At 36.6% G+C, this 15425-nt stretch overlaps 1 protein-coding gene across 10 annotated transcripts in view; it reads left to right on the top strand.

Annotated features, from left to right (window-relative positions):
* Positions 1-15425, top strand: part of VPS13B (vacuolar protein sorting 13 homolog B) — an 805800-nt gene that overhangs the window by 565817 nt on the left and 224558 nt on the right. The window lies entirely within an intron of this gene.

A 15425-nucleotide genomic window follows, 5' to 3' on the forward strand; every position in this document is an offset into this window, starting at 1 on the left:
GCCATAAGTAAATAAATTTTAAATGCTACTTCCTTTTTTAAAAAAAAAGATTTTATACATCTACAACAAGCGCATTTATTAGTGGTGTGGCCAGCTGGCTCTTCTTGCCCCATCCAAACCTTCCTTATAACCAGAGAGTGTCATATATTATAATAATTATTTTGAACTTCTGAAGCTTGTTGCCTGTTGAGACTAGGAAAGTGATCAGGGGTTCAGATTTAAGACGTATGGGCTGTTAAGTTACAAGAGCTAATGAAAACAGGGCCAAAGAAGTTACAGAGACCTTTTCCCTGAGTTAATGTAGAATTAGAGATTTGGCGGGAAAGACTACCAGAGAGGGTAGCTGGATTGTCTTAAGATCCAGTATTGGAAGAGGGCCCTAGCAAGCCCGGGTATAATTCAGGCATTTTATTGTTCTCAGGTGGTCCCATGTAGCAGATGGACGCCAGCAGTGAGGTATCTGGAGAATTTGTCCAATCTGGAAGTCAGGCTGGTTCATTCTTGGCATTAAGGAGAATCATTTTACACAGCAGGCTCCTGGAGAGTAGGTAGCAGGTGTGAGGGTCAGGATTCAGCCCAAGGAAGTAGGTTCAAAGGAGCCCTTGGCTCTTGCTGAGGTATAGTTCAAGTCCTCTACTTTAGAAAGTGGTAACTGGCCAGTTGCTAAGGAGGAAAATCGTAGGGTTACCTCTTAGGCTGCCTGCTGGCCCTCTCTCCATTGATGTGCTGGTGCTGGCTCATACTGGCTCAAAAGAGCTGATTGTTAAATTTTTAGGAACTTTGAAAGACAGTTGTTAAACCACTGGTAGTTTAAATCGCCATAGTGAGAATATTTACACCACAGTTATTGGCAAATGCTGTCAATCAGCTGTCCTACTCTGAGAGCCAGATGTTAAACATTTACCGGCCACCACTGCCTCCCTTCTTCAAACGTGTTCTCATTTACTGAGTGCCTATAATATAATGGGACTTCAGGTCACTGGAGATGGGAGAAGTGCTGAAGTAGTTGATGTTATATGATTCAAGGACTCATGCCTGTAGACCTGATACCTGTTTGGGTGTCTGCTTAGCATTGGCAAAAAGTAGGTGTAGGATTGGGAGAATAAAAGTTAATTCCAAGCCCCTCCTTAAGTGCTTTCAGTTGCAGTTGCTTTATGGGTGGGTGGCTTTAGCAGCTTCTACTAAAAGATACTAAGTTCAGCAGAGTTATCAGGGCTCATAGCAAAGGTGTACATTTGAATTATAACTGGTTCCTAGGTTGAAATAATAAAGTATTTTTTGTTTAAAAAAACATCCTTGTGCATAGACCAATGTGGAACCCAATTTCAGTAGATGAAGCTTAGGATGAAGGTTATGGGCCAGACTGAGTATAGGGGATTTACCTGTGGGAGGAAAAAGTCTTACATACCTCCTAAGGAGCATCCTTTACATAATATTCTTGTGGATGCCTTTCCTTACACAAAAAGCATCTTCTTGGACATTTACACTATGCTAATAGAGTCATAAGTTAGCATGTTTCTTTAAAATGAATTTAGTGATTTGGAGAAATTTGTCAGAAAACAAATAGTTAAAATGCAATGGCTAAAAAAAAAAAAAGTACAGCTAGCAATTATTGAGTATTCAGTCTGTGCCAGGCATTGTGCTAACTGCTTTAAATGCATTATCTCACTTAATCCTCATAACAACTCTGTGGGAAATATGTTCCCATCTTACATAAAAAGAAACTAAAGTTTGGAGAAGTAACTTGTCCAAGATTACAGACTTAGCAATAAACAGAGCTAAAATACAAAACCAAGATTTTTTGGACTTCTGAGTCTCTCAACCTGTATGGCTCCATGGAGAGGAGGGAAGAATGTGAATTGCAGTTGTCAGTCAACCTCAATTGTCCCTCTCCAGACTATGCAAACGGTTCCCTTTCTTTGCTTTAACTGGTGAGTTTGCATTTATGTGTCCATGATGTGACTACACGGTACAGCCTCTCTTGGTAAATGACAAACCTGAGTTGAAATTCTAACTCTGTCACTTAGGAGATGTGTACCTATCTATGTCATAGGGCGATTATGAAATCAAAAGGAGATAATTAGTGAAAGTACTTAGCATCGAGTCTAGCAAGTAGTAGGCCCTCATAAATGTTTGCTGCTACTGCTTTAGTTATTAATATCAATATATAGTAGGAAGATTACTAAATTAGGAAGCAGAAAGCCTGGGATTTAATTGTTCCTGTTAATTACAGAGTGATCTTAGCATGGCAGTTCACTTCTTTGGGTTTCTGTTTCCTTATGTGTAAAATGTGATGGTTATAAAAGATACGAGCAAGGCTCATTCCAGATCTAAAGTTTTATCATTCTGTAATTTGGAATTTGTCTCCCCATACTTACCTTTCTAAAAATATTTAAACTAGCTTTGGCCTCAGGAAGTTGACATCTGTAAGCCACTACCCTATCAGATTACAATTTATTTTGACTTGTTTTAAAGATGCAAGTTTTCTTTTGATATTCTAGTGGAACACAAATTAGTTTATTCAATACTTACATACATAAATTTTATTAAATATTCATGAAGTTATTTTTCAAAAACTGATTTGAGGAATTTCTATTTTAAATTGGTCCACTTGAATGAACTATCCAAATTCCATCATGAATTTAGTCATCCAGAAACGCTTCATGTAGCGCTTTTAATCCTGAAGAAAGCAGTGTTCCATGTCCAGGATTCTTTTGAAGCTTTGAAATAGTAACCATGTGGGTAAGAAAAAAGAGAAAAATATGAATAACCGTAACACTAACATTCATGGGGAAGAGAAGGAGTAAGGTGGAAGTGGCCAGTTGCATTTCTGGATTCTGAAGTGAAGGACTATTGGCAATGTCTTAATTGGAGGGACAAAAAGGGGTATCACCAGGCAGCTAACTTTCTAAGAAAGGTCAGGGAAAGGTTAAAGGCATCATAAGTTAAAAATGAAAGAAGAAACATGTTATGTCTTTCTGTAGTGTTCATACTTTCTCTCATTTCTAAAATTAATCCTTTTTTGTAAGGTAACTCAAGTGGCAGCCAACCAGTAGCAGTTTTAGCATATATGTGCAGTTAGTTCAGTGATCACCCAATTTCAGCATTTCAGATGCGCCAGAGGTTGTTATGGAGATAATGGATTTTCTTTTTTAAGAGGACAGAAACATTTGATTGTAAAAAAACTTTTAGCACAACAGCTTGTAATTGTTTACTGTTTTACGTGAAAGTCAAACTATTATTATATGTGCTAATGTTACTTTGTATGGAAATCATATGGAACAAAAAGTAAACAAAGAATTTTGTGTCACTCCTTCAAAACACTTATCATGTTCAGAAGATAATTTTCAAAAAAATCATAATTCTTTTTTTTTTTTTTTTTTTTTTTTTTTTTGCGGTACACGGGCCTCTCACTGTTGTGGCACAGGCTCCAGACGCGTAGACTCAGTGGCCATGGCTCACGGGCCTAGCTGCTCCGCGGCATGTGGGACCTTCCCAGACCCGGGCACGAACCCGTGTCCCCTGCATCGGCAGGCGGACTCTCAACCACTGCGCCACCAGGGAAGCCCCATAATTCTTATATAAATACAAAATGAACATGTCAAAGATTTTACTTAACTCATTAATTAATGAGGGAACCAATAAGAATGTTACAAAAGAATTCATACATAGGAGACCTCTAAGGCCCTGGTCATCTCAGAGGTTTTGATTCTGTAATTCATTAGGATCATAAAAATGGTAAGAGCCATTTGATCACTGACTTCATTCATTGTTTAAGCATGGCTCTGGGTAATTCTAAAAAGATGGAAGTACTTTTAACATTAAATTATGAAGATGTGATTTTATTTGACATATTCAAGAGATTGCAGTGAAGACCCTGAAAGCAAATACTAAAAATCCTTTGAGCATTTTTGGAATATAGTGTTATAGCTCAAGGTAACTATTTTAAATTAATCAGCATGGTTTTTAAAATCACACCCTCCTCTTTTAGACAATCAACTTGACATTATTTTAGTATGAACTTCATCCCTATTGTGCCTTCATTTCTAAACTCAGGCAATCTTTGGGAATAGTCATTCATTTTTTCTATTTGAACACTGGCTATTTATCAGACATATTCAAGATGCTGAGGAACCAGTAATAAGACCCAGTTTCGGCCTTCAGGCATCTCTTATCATTTAGTAATTATACTTATTATAGCTAATGATGAACGTTTAACAGGATATGGATCTTCATGACATGGAGAGCTTGTGAAACGCTTGAAGTTAAGTAAGAGTTAAGTAAGTACTGTAAGTTCTACTTCTGGAGAAACAATTTAGAAAAGCTTAGTATCATTTGTATGGGATGGCTTAAGGAAAACTGCTAGGATTTTGAGGAATGAAATAGGACTACTCTTCATTTTATTTTTTATTTTTTATTTTTTTAGTAGTAATAGATTTTTCCCTAGCTGCAATTCAGAATAATTTTTAGTATTCTGTTTATCTATTTGCTTTTTGGCTGTGTGTCTTTGTAATGTATTTTAGTGGTTGCTCTGCCGTTTCCAATATATATGCTTAATCTTTCACAGTCAGTCTAGTTAGTGGTAATATTTTAACACTCCAAGAAAATGTAAAAGCCTTACAATCATAAAGGTCTCTTTACCCTTCCCTATTTATGTTATAATTATCATATATATTACATCTATACATACTGAAAATCCTACCAGATAAGATTTTGACCTTTGTTTCAGTAATCTTACATATTTTAAAGAACTAAAGAGGAAAAAACTAGTATATTTTATATTTCTCCCAGGAATTTACCATGTCCAGAGCTCCTCCTTCATTCCTAAAGTTCCGGGTTTTCCTCTGGTATATTTTCCTTCAGCATTAAGAACTTCTTTAGCATTTCTTTTAGAGCAGACCTGTAGCAACAAATTCTCTTAGTTTTCCATTATCTGGGAGTATTATTTTCTCTGTCTCTCATTCCTGAACGATATTCTTGATGGATATAGAATTCTAGGTTGACATTTCTTTCAGCACTTCAGTGATATTGTTCTACTCTCTTCTATCCTCTGTGGTTTGTGATGAGAAGTTCACGGTAATTCCAATCATTGTTTCCATATATGTAATGTGTTGTTTTCCTCTAGTTGCTTTCAAGATTTTTTTCTTTATCTTTGGTTTCCTGAGATTTATTATATGATGTGTCTGGACTTGATTTCTTTAAATTTATCCTGTTGGAGGTTCTCTGAGTTTCTTGACTCTGTAAATTTTTTTTTAACTAAATTTAGGAATTTTTGGCTATTCTTTCTTTAGATATTTTTCTGTACCAACCTTCCTACTCTCCTTTGGGGACTCCAAAGTTAAGCTTTTTTACATTGCTCTTCAGATCCCCGAGACTCCATTCACTGTTCTTCATATTGGATAATTTCTATTGGATTTTTCTGTTTTAATATTTCCATTAGGTTATTTTTTTGTAGTTTCTGTTTCTCTCCTGAGAACTTCTATATTTCCATTTATTTCAAGCATGTTTACCTTTACCTCATGAAACACAGTTGTAATTCTTCCATAATATCTTAAATGCTTGTGTCACTGCCACCACAGCACAGCCACTGCATTGTACAGCTTTACACACACACACACACACACACACACAGCCCACCCTTGGGGCAAAACTAGGAGAGAAAAAAGAAAAATAAAAAGCAGCTGGTTTCCCCAACAGTATTGAAAACAGGGGTCTTATCTTCCAGACAGGGTTTCTGATGGACTTTCGGCTGTTGCTGCCATCACTGTGCACCACAATTTAGGACTCACTCTCAAGTCAAAGTTATAAGGAAAAAGAGGAAAACTGAAACAAAACAAAATGGAAAATTCACCACTATTGGGTCATATCTGCAAGTTTAACTCCCCTCCCCAGCCTGCATTGCTCTTGTTTACTTTTGAGAGTCGTCAGGTATTTGTGTTTTGTCTTTTTTCTTGAGTTTTTAATTTAAGCAGCATGGGAGATGGGCTGTACTGAGCTTATTTCAATTTTGGCTGGCACCAGAAATCCTGCAATTTTAAGATAATAAAAATATTTTCTGGTCCATTAGTGGAGGCATGGTTTTCTGAGAAACTTAATACAGGATTTCCTCCAAAAGTGATACTTTAATATCTTTACATCTATAAGCACAGATCAGTTAAATATATTGTAACGAATAATTACTGCTCCCAGGGAGTTGTCAGCATTAACTTGATTCTGCCCATGTCACCATTAAGCAAAGAACATACCCAAATACTCAGAGGGTGGTAATAGTGTTCTCTCAATGTGCTCCTTAGGGATATTCTTTCATATATTATAAAATCAAGTTAGAAGAGGAAATGCTGTGAAACTCATTGTTCCTCATGTCAATCTGCCTTCTCAGCACATGTGACTATATAGACATATGTGTGTATCTTATAAGACCATTTATACACATATATATTAAAAAACCTAATTCTACATGGGATGCTACCCAGAATAAAATGGAATCTTTATGTATACCTATATCTACATCTATTTTAGAAACGTGAAGTGAAATAAGAATGATGAGAATTGCTTATGATTTTGAAAGTGTCATTAATAAAATATAGTCCCCAGTCTGCATAATTTAGTGATCTTAAATTGTACCAGCTATACTTGAAAGTGTTTCATGTTACTCTCCGTAATTTAAAAAAATGGCAAATTATTTGAAGTATGAATTATCAACTTCAATTTCTTTTATGACTATTAATACTAATAACCTATAAATGATTTTCCATCTAGTCCAAGTAGATAGTATATCTGTGAGTTAACAGGTTTCTTTTTAAAATATTAAAATAATGGCCTTTTTCCATGCCCTTCTAACTTGGAGCAACCTCTAACAGAAATGAGATCTTCTGCCAGCACCTTTACATGTAGCAGCTGTATTATTGGCAATTCTCATTTAAATAAAGATGTATGTAGTTGTTTTAACATAATCGTATTAGTTGTGTTTATAAATATTTAAAAATTGGTATTTGTTTTGTTTAAGGTAATGGAGTCCAGATTTGAAATTGCCTCATATCTTGACTATGCAGCCCAAGGCAGCCTCAAAAAGTCATTTTTCTTCTTGTTTGTTTGGGGCTTTTTGTTTGTTTTTGAAGAAATGACTGTGCCATCTGGTCAATTGTGAAGGAGTTGAACCATTCTGAGGGATTTCACTACCCCCACCCACTGCTCCCTCAGTACACAGTCATCTTATTACTCCTTAATGGGTGCTAGGGACTAACAAACTAATTTGAAAACAATTGCTTCTGCCCTCTTGCAACCTTTTTATCTTATTGTAATTTTTCAAACATCAACTAAACTAAAATACAGAAATTACGGTTGATTAGAACTTATCTTTCTAAAAAAGCAGGTTATGACACAACTTCTGTGTAGTTTAGAAACACCCAAGTCATGATACCTCTAGTATGGGACACTTACTTCATTTTATAGTTTTATAAATGTTACAGATACGGCTTCAGGTTCAATTAAGAGGCAAACATGGAATAGAGTTCATTTAGAGGTCAAGATTTAGAGTTAGTCGTGAGTTCTTATCCCTGCTCTGCTACATACAGCTGTGTGACCTTGGACAAGTTATTTAACCTCGCTAAGCCTCAGTTCCTTATCTTTAATATGGGGATATACTGGTAGCAACCTCCTGGGGTTTCTGCAAGCATTAAACGATGTATATGAAGCTCTTAGCTAAGTGTGCAGCATAGAGCTCAATGAATTGTTAATGTTATGGTGGTGGTTGCTTTTTTCATCGTTGTTAATATGTTTAGGCTGAGTTTAAAATAGGGGTTGTAATCCGCCAAAAAAAAAAATTCATGTCATTTCAGTGCCATTATAGATATTGTGTAGTTTGCAAATTTTCAGTTATAATAATTGGCTTCTTTACTCTTTCATGAATAGGTCTGCAGAAAATGTGCTGAAGACGTTTAAGTAAACCAACAGTTAGAAAATCATAAACTGGCTTCTAACACCTCATAAATCATATCTTGATTTCATTTAGTTCTTGTGACTTTAAGAGAAGGATTGAATTACATGTCTCTTTAGAATTAACAGTTTTGCTAATGTCCCTGGAAAGGCTTAGAATTAACCTGTGACTTTAATGTCATAATGATCACAGCTTGAACATTTATCTGAAAATTTAGCTGCTAGGAACGTTTCTTGCTGGCCAGTAGTAATGTGAAATGAAATTATTGCTTTGACAGGACTCAGTGAGTAAGTAGGTCTTTTAAATGGGAGGCACTCTAGTACATCACTCAGGGAGAGTTGTGGTGAGAAAGTTAAATAAGAAGTGACCCAGCCAGTGAGGGGGATTTATGTATGGGGAAGGGTTTGGGAGTGGAAATCAGAAATTTTGACTTTTAGTCGTGGCTCTAATGCCAAGGCTCTTTCATGCAAATAACTAAATTTCTTAGTGTTTATCTCTAAAATAGGTACAGGCATACCTCAGAGATATTGTGAGTTCAGTTCTAGAACCACCACAATAAAGCAGATATTGCTGTAAAACAAATCACAAGAATTTTTTGGTTTCCCAGTGCATATAAAAGTTATGTCCACACTGTAGTGTAGTCTGTTAAGTATGCAATAGCATTATATCTAAAACACAATGTACATGCCTTACTTGAAAAATACTTTATTGCTAAAAATGCTAACCATCATCTGAGCCTTTAGCAAGTTCTAATCTTTTTGCTGTGTGGGGTCTTGCCTCTGTGTTGATCAGGATAGTGATTGTTAAAGATTTGGGTGGCTGTTGCAGTATCTTTACATAAGGTAATGATGAAGTTTGCCACGTTGATTGGCTCTTCCTTTCACGATTTCTCTGTAGCATGCAATGCTGCTTGATAGCATTTTACCCACAGTAGATCTTCTTTCAAAATCGGAGTCAATCCTCTCAAACCCTGCTGCTGCCTTATCAACTAAGTTTGTGTAATATTCTAAGCCCCTTGTTGTCATTTCAACAGTCTCCATGGCATCTTCACCAGGAGTAGTTTCCATCTCAAGAAACCACTTTTTTGCTCATCCATAAGAAGAAACTCCCCATCCATTAAAGTTTTATCATGAGATTGCAGCAATTTAGTCACATCTTCAGGCTCCACTTCTATTTCTAGTTCTCTTGCTTTTGCCACCACATCTGCAATTACTTCCTCCACTGAAGTCTTGAACCCCTCAGAGTCATCCATGAGGATTGGAATCAACTTCTTCCCAACTCCTGTTAATGTTGATATTTTGGCCTCTTCCCATGAATCACAAATGTTCTTAATGGCATCTAGAATGGTGTATCCTTTCCAGAAGGTTTTAATTTACTTTGCCCAGATCCATCAGAGGACTCACTATCTATGGCAGTTATAGCCTTACAAAATGTGTTTCTTAAATAATAAAACTTGAAAGTTGAAATTACTCCTTGATCCATGGTCTACAGAATGGATGTTGTGTTAGCAGGCATGAAAACAACATTGATCTCATTGTACGTCTCCATCAGAACTCCTGGGTAACCAGGTGCATTGTCAGTGAGCAGTAATGTTTTGAAAGGAATCTTTTTTTCTAAGCAATAGGTCTCAACAGTGGGCTTAAAATATTCAGGAAACCATGTTGTAAACAGATGTGCTGTCATCCAGACTTTGTTCCATTTATAGAGCACAGGCAGAGTAGATTTAGTGTAATTCTCAAGGGCCCTAGGATTTTCAGAGTGGTAAATGAGCATTGGCTTCAATTTCAAGTCACCAGCTGCATTGGCCCCTAATAAGAGAATCAGCCTGTCCTTTGAAGCTTTGAAGTCAGGCATTGACTTCTCCTCTTTAGCTATGAAAGTCCTAGACGGCATTTTCTTCCAATATAAGGCTGTTTCGTCTGCATTGAAAATCTGTTGTTTAGTGTAGCTACCTTCATTACTTATTTTAGCTAGATCTTCTGGATGACTTACTACAGCTTCTACATTAGCACTTGTTGCTTCACCTTGTTATGTTACAGAGATGGTCTCTTTCCTTAAACCTCATGATCCAACCTCTGCTAGCTTCAAACTTTTCTTCTGCAGTTTCCTCACCTCTTTCAGCCTTTATATATAACTAAAGAGAATTAGGGCCTTGCTCTGGATTTGGCTTTGGCTTGGTTTGATCATCTATCCAGACCACTAAAACTTTCTCCATATCAGCAATAAGGCTGTTTCACTTTCTTATCATTTATGTGTTCACTGAAGTAGCACTTTCAGTTTCCTTCAAGAACTTTTCCTTTGCACTTACAACTTGGCTAACTGGTGCAAGAGGCCTAGGTTTCGGCCTGTCTGGGCTTTTAATGTGCCTTCCTCACTAAGTTTAATCATCTCTAGCTTTTGATTTAAAGTGAGAGATGTGCAACACTTCCTTTCGCTTGAATACTCAGAGACCACTGTAGGGTTATTAATTGGCCTAATTTCGATATTGTTGTATCTCAGGGAATAGGGGGCCCTGAGGAGAGGGAGAGAGACAGGGGAATGGCCCGTCAGTGGAGCAGTCAGAGCACATACAACACTTATGGATTAAGTTCATTATCTTATATGGGCATGGTTTGTGGTGCCCTAAAACAATTACGATAGTAACATCAAAGATCACTGATCACAGATCACCATAACAAATATAATAATAAAAAATTTTGAAATATTGGGAGCTTACCAAAATGTGATGACACAAAGTGAGCAAATGCTTTTGGGAAAATGGCACCAATCAACTTGCTCAACACAGAATTGCCACAAACCTTCAATCTGTAAAAGATTCAATATCTGCAAAGCACAATAAAGCAAAGTGCAATAAAACAAGGTATACCTTTATAATAGTATCTGGTCTTTGTAGTTTAATGGTTTAGTCTGAGCTCCAAATGAAATAATATTTATGAAATACCTTGGAACTATGAAATATTCAGCTATAAGTTGGGACTTCAGTAGTTATTAGCAGTAGAAGGGAGAGTTTAACAGACTTTCCTTTTTGGACATGATAAAAAGATTAGTGTCCTGGCCCTTTTTAACACCAACTTTAGTCATCAACATTTACTCAACGTGAAGGAAAAGTGGAGGAATCATTTATAGCCACTGGATTGGCTTTCAATGTTACAAAACCCAGACTTAGAGCAGAGACTTACAGTTGGGATTAAGTTGATCATCCCTGAATTTATTTGACTACATTTTTTTGACTGGATAGCACCCTTGCTTTCCTTGTTCTGAATTTTAATCAGATGTCATATAAAATATCTGAAACCCACATTAGAATTTAACATGAAAGTAACAAAATAGGAAAGAGATCAGGAACAACACAGAACAGCCTAGAAAATAAAAATAATTCATTGAAATGATATTTCACATTATCTGCTGATTAGCATCATTAAGTAGAAAGAATGCACTTTCTTCTAGCAAGATATGGAAGATTTGGTTCTAAAAATAAGAACCAGTGGACACTGATGATGACACATGCCAGCAGCCATTTTAATCTTTTCCTCTTTTCCTATGGGCTCCAGGCTTGGGATTTCAAACCAGGAACTCTCCTCTTCCCCTTCCTGTCACATCTTATGAGGTGAAAAAACACTTAAGGAGTTAGTCAAATGCCTAGATATCGACAAGGAGACAGTGGCACTGACCTTGCATCCATAGCAGTTTAGAACTGGTTTCTTGGTTGATTTTGCTGTTATAACATTGCATTGTTACTGTGTTTTATGGATCTAGGTTCCTCCATGATTTAATTTTCAGGTATTGTAGAGGCTTCATGGACTGCATTTTTTTTAAACTTTATTTATTTATTCTTGGCTGCATTGGGTCTTCATTGCTGTGCACGGGGCTACTCTTCATTTCTGTGTGCAGGCTTCTCATTGCGGTGGCTTCTCTTGTTGCAGAGCATGGGCTCTAGGTGCACAGGCTCAGTAGTTGTGGGGCACAGGCTTAGTGGCTCCACGGCATGTGGGATCTTCCTGGACCAGGGATCAAACCTGTGTCCCCTTCATTCGCAGGTGGATTCCTTAACCACTGCACCACCAGGGAAGTCCCTCATGGACTACATTTGCTTCTGTGGCTACATTAAAAAATAATAATAATAAGATAGCCATTAAACTAAGGATCATAAAATAAATACAGAAAAACATAAGAAACTCAGCAAACCTGTAGCTTTGCCTTTTACATGTCCAGTAGTTGGAAGGTGACTATTCTGAAAGTAACCACTCATTGCAGGGAGTTATTCTTCCAACCGTTTTTGAGCATACCAAAACCAAGTACAACCATGGCTTCTGAAAGAGGCCCTTGGGAGCTGTAACCATATCAATTTCATAGATAGAGGCAAATTGATTTAGTACAATAGACCCTCCCCAAGTGCTTTCCTTTAAATTTTATTCAATTTCTGTTAAGGAAAACCTTTGTGTATTCTTGGCTGGTTATAAAAGGATTCAGCTAAAGAATCATCTAGGAACATCTTGTCAATGAAGTCAGAAAGCGGAAGGGAAAGTAGGGAATCTCCAAGCCTTTGCCTATTACCCTAATTCCTCTTTAGGTATTTTCTCCCTCCCTACTCTGGCTAGTTATGAACTCTTCTTGATCTTCCTTAAAAAAGAAAGCCCCGTGAAATTGAAATCCTGATGGACTCACCATGTTTACTTATAAATTATTGTAAAGTGTCACTTCAATCTCTTCTTTGTATGAAGGTTGATATACTTAGATACTTTTGTAAAAGGAGTCTCTAAGTTCTAGTTTAAAAAATGGAAAGGAGTCACCTTTGGCTTGCAGATTATTTACATCCTTGACTCATATGTAGGCCAAGTATTTCTAAAGGATGAGAAAGAAGGTGAGAATATAATTCTGATAATTATCAGAACCAAAATGCAGAGAAGTTGTCAGGTGTATAATTTCTCCTTAGCCAAAAGTATTTGATAGGGAAGTAAAATAGGTTGACTAGTATTTCAAACCTCAATAATTATTATTTTAAAAGTTAAATATAAAGAAGTTTACTGGCTTCAAAGATCAAAATTGAGTATAATTTCCACTAATAAAGCTTTTTATTTTTTACCTTTTATATTATATTCCTCTGATTTTAGATAAGTGATAAAGATTTTTCAAAATTAAAAAAAACAAAAGCAAAAAGGTAAGAAGAATAGACACTTGAAAGATACACCACACACATACTACTATTTTGTTTTGAGTTTGTGCTTAAGAAACAAAATAGTAACTGTTTATTGAACTCCTACCATGACATGTCCCATACAAACCACTTATGTATATTATCTAATATAATATTCTCAACATCACCACAATTTAGTTTATTATCCCCATTTTGGAAACAAACTGGGACTCAAGGAAGTTAAAATTAAATTTACCCAGTTTAAGGAGTCAGGATTTATACCCAGATTTGTGTACCTCCAGAGTTCTTGTTCTTTCATTACCCTACATTTTTTCCTGTGTTATAAAGTGATATAAACTCGTCTATAGAACAAAATGTTAGAAAGCTCCATGAAAGAAAGTCTTCGTTCAGTAAGTCCTGGGCCAGTGATAAACTATTTCACAAACCTCTTGCATGTGACAGTATCTTATCACCTGTCAGTTGTCCCTCAAGAGTTAATCAAAAGTTACTTAAATGCTCTTTCATAAACATGACAGCTCTGGATACCTCAGGCCAAAGAGAACCAATCTCCCTAAGCAGCCATAGATGCCACTTTGGTTCTGTGGCAGCCTGGGATAGGCCTGGGCTCATTACCTATGACAGACTTCAGTATGCTTGTGACTAATAATAACAGGTCATTGAAAACTTTTTTAAAAGTGGATAAAATATATAGTCTGTTTTTCTTTTAAAAAACTAAACAGTAGATCCTTCCGAACTTTCTGGAATGGGTAAAATGGAGACAAGTAAATCTCGAGAAAGGAAACTCAGTGCTGGGGGAGGCGGGGAGGAGGTGGGGAGAAAGAAAACTCAGTGCAATATGGCATCAAAGCCAAAAGTTGCTGAAATTAAATCTACAGTAATAGTTTAGGGAACATATTAATTTTAATTATATATCATCAGTAATGCTAATATTAGCATCCGTAGGATTGAAAAAGCATGATATAATTTCAAAAGTTGTTGATAGGGGCTCCCCTGGTGGCGCAGTGGTTGAGAGTCCACCTGCCGATGCAGGGGACACAGGTTTGTGCCCCGATCCGGGAAGATCCCACATGCCGCGGAGCCGCCGGGCCCGTGAGCCATGGCCGCTGAGCCTGCGCGTCCGGAGCCTGTGCTCCACAACGGGAGAGGCCACAACAGTGAGAGGCCCACGTACCACAAAAAAAAAAAAAAAAAAAAAAAAAAACCAGTTGTTGGTAATATCGAGAAAGATTTGTTTAGCCAGGATTGCAAGCAGCAACAGGATTACATTAATACAGCAGGAAGCTAATACCAGGAATAAGATGACAAACTATTTGCTTACTGAAGAAAACATGCTTAAAGTGAGGTACATCAAAACCCAATTAATCAAAAGTCTATTTTTCAGGATTTGTCCCCAAATTTCAATTAATAATATTTTTTTCTGGTAACACAAATTTCCAAGAACTCTCCATCATGGGAAAATTTTGTCCCCTTGACATTGCTCCATATTTAAGTTAGCATTCATCTTCCGTAGAATGTAAAAGACCAAGGGTATCATGAGAAAATTGAATCGAAGAGTCAAAAACATTATTATGACTAGAGTTACTTACATCTTCCTCCGTGAAAACGTTGCCTGGAACTTTCAGGGAAAATAACTGTTGGGCTAATTTCTCCTGCGGCCCTTCTCTAACCGATTCACTTGTTAGAGGTCTTCTTGAGCACAGAAGTAGCCAAGAGAAAGGAGAAGCAGGTATGCATTATCAACTCCATTGTAAACCTGTGGTTGGTAAAAGTAACTGTCACAGAAGGGAGGGGGAAAATGAGGAAGAAAATGATGTTGGTTTGGAGTCTCACTCTAGTTCTCTTTATAACAGATATTTAACTTGCAAAGAAAGAGATTCTTATAACACAAAGCTTTTTAAAATTCAAAGTTTTTACTCATGGCAAAAAAAAAGAAGTATCTTGTATAAAATTAACTAGACAGAAGTATCTGGTATAAAAGTAACTGGACTTCATTATATGTTCAGTATTATGTCAATCTTAAAATGAGGAAATTCTCACTGAAATCTGTGGGAAAATGTCTCCTCATTGGGACCTTTCCAAAAATTCAGCTTATGAATTCAGTTATGAAAAAGAAATATCCTGCCACATAGTAGAACAAAGCAGAGTAATCAGGAAGCTTACAAAATCTTCAGCGCTCAGCTGTTCTATATGAGCTTGGAAAATAAATTTTTTGTAAGTAGAAGATTGCAAAGAAAATAAACAAGTTCATTTTTAAAGTTTCATTTTGAGTTGGCCACATGAGTCATGTTATATTTTATATAATTCAAATGTTAAGCAAAGACATACTTAACTCTG

Source organism: Mesoplodon bidens (genome assembly GCF_964165515.1).
Source record: "Mesoplodon bidens genome assembly, chromosome: 16".
Lineage (NCBI taxonomy): Eukaryota > Metazoa > Chordata > Mammalia > Artiodactyla > Ziphiidae > Mesoplodon > Mesoplodon bidens.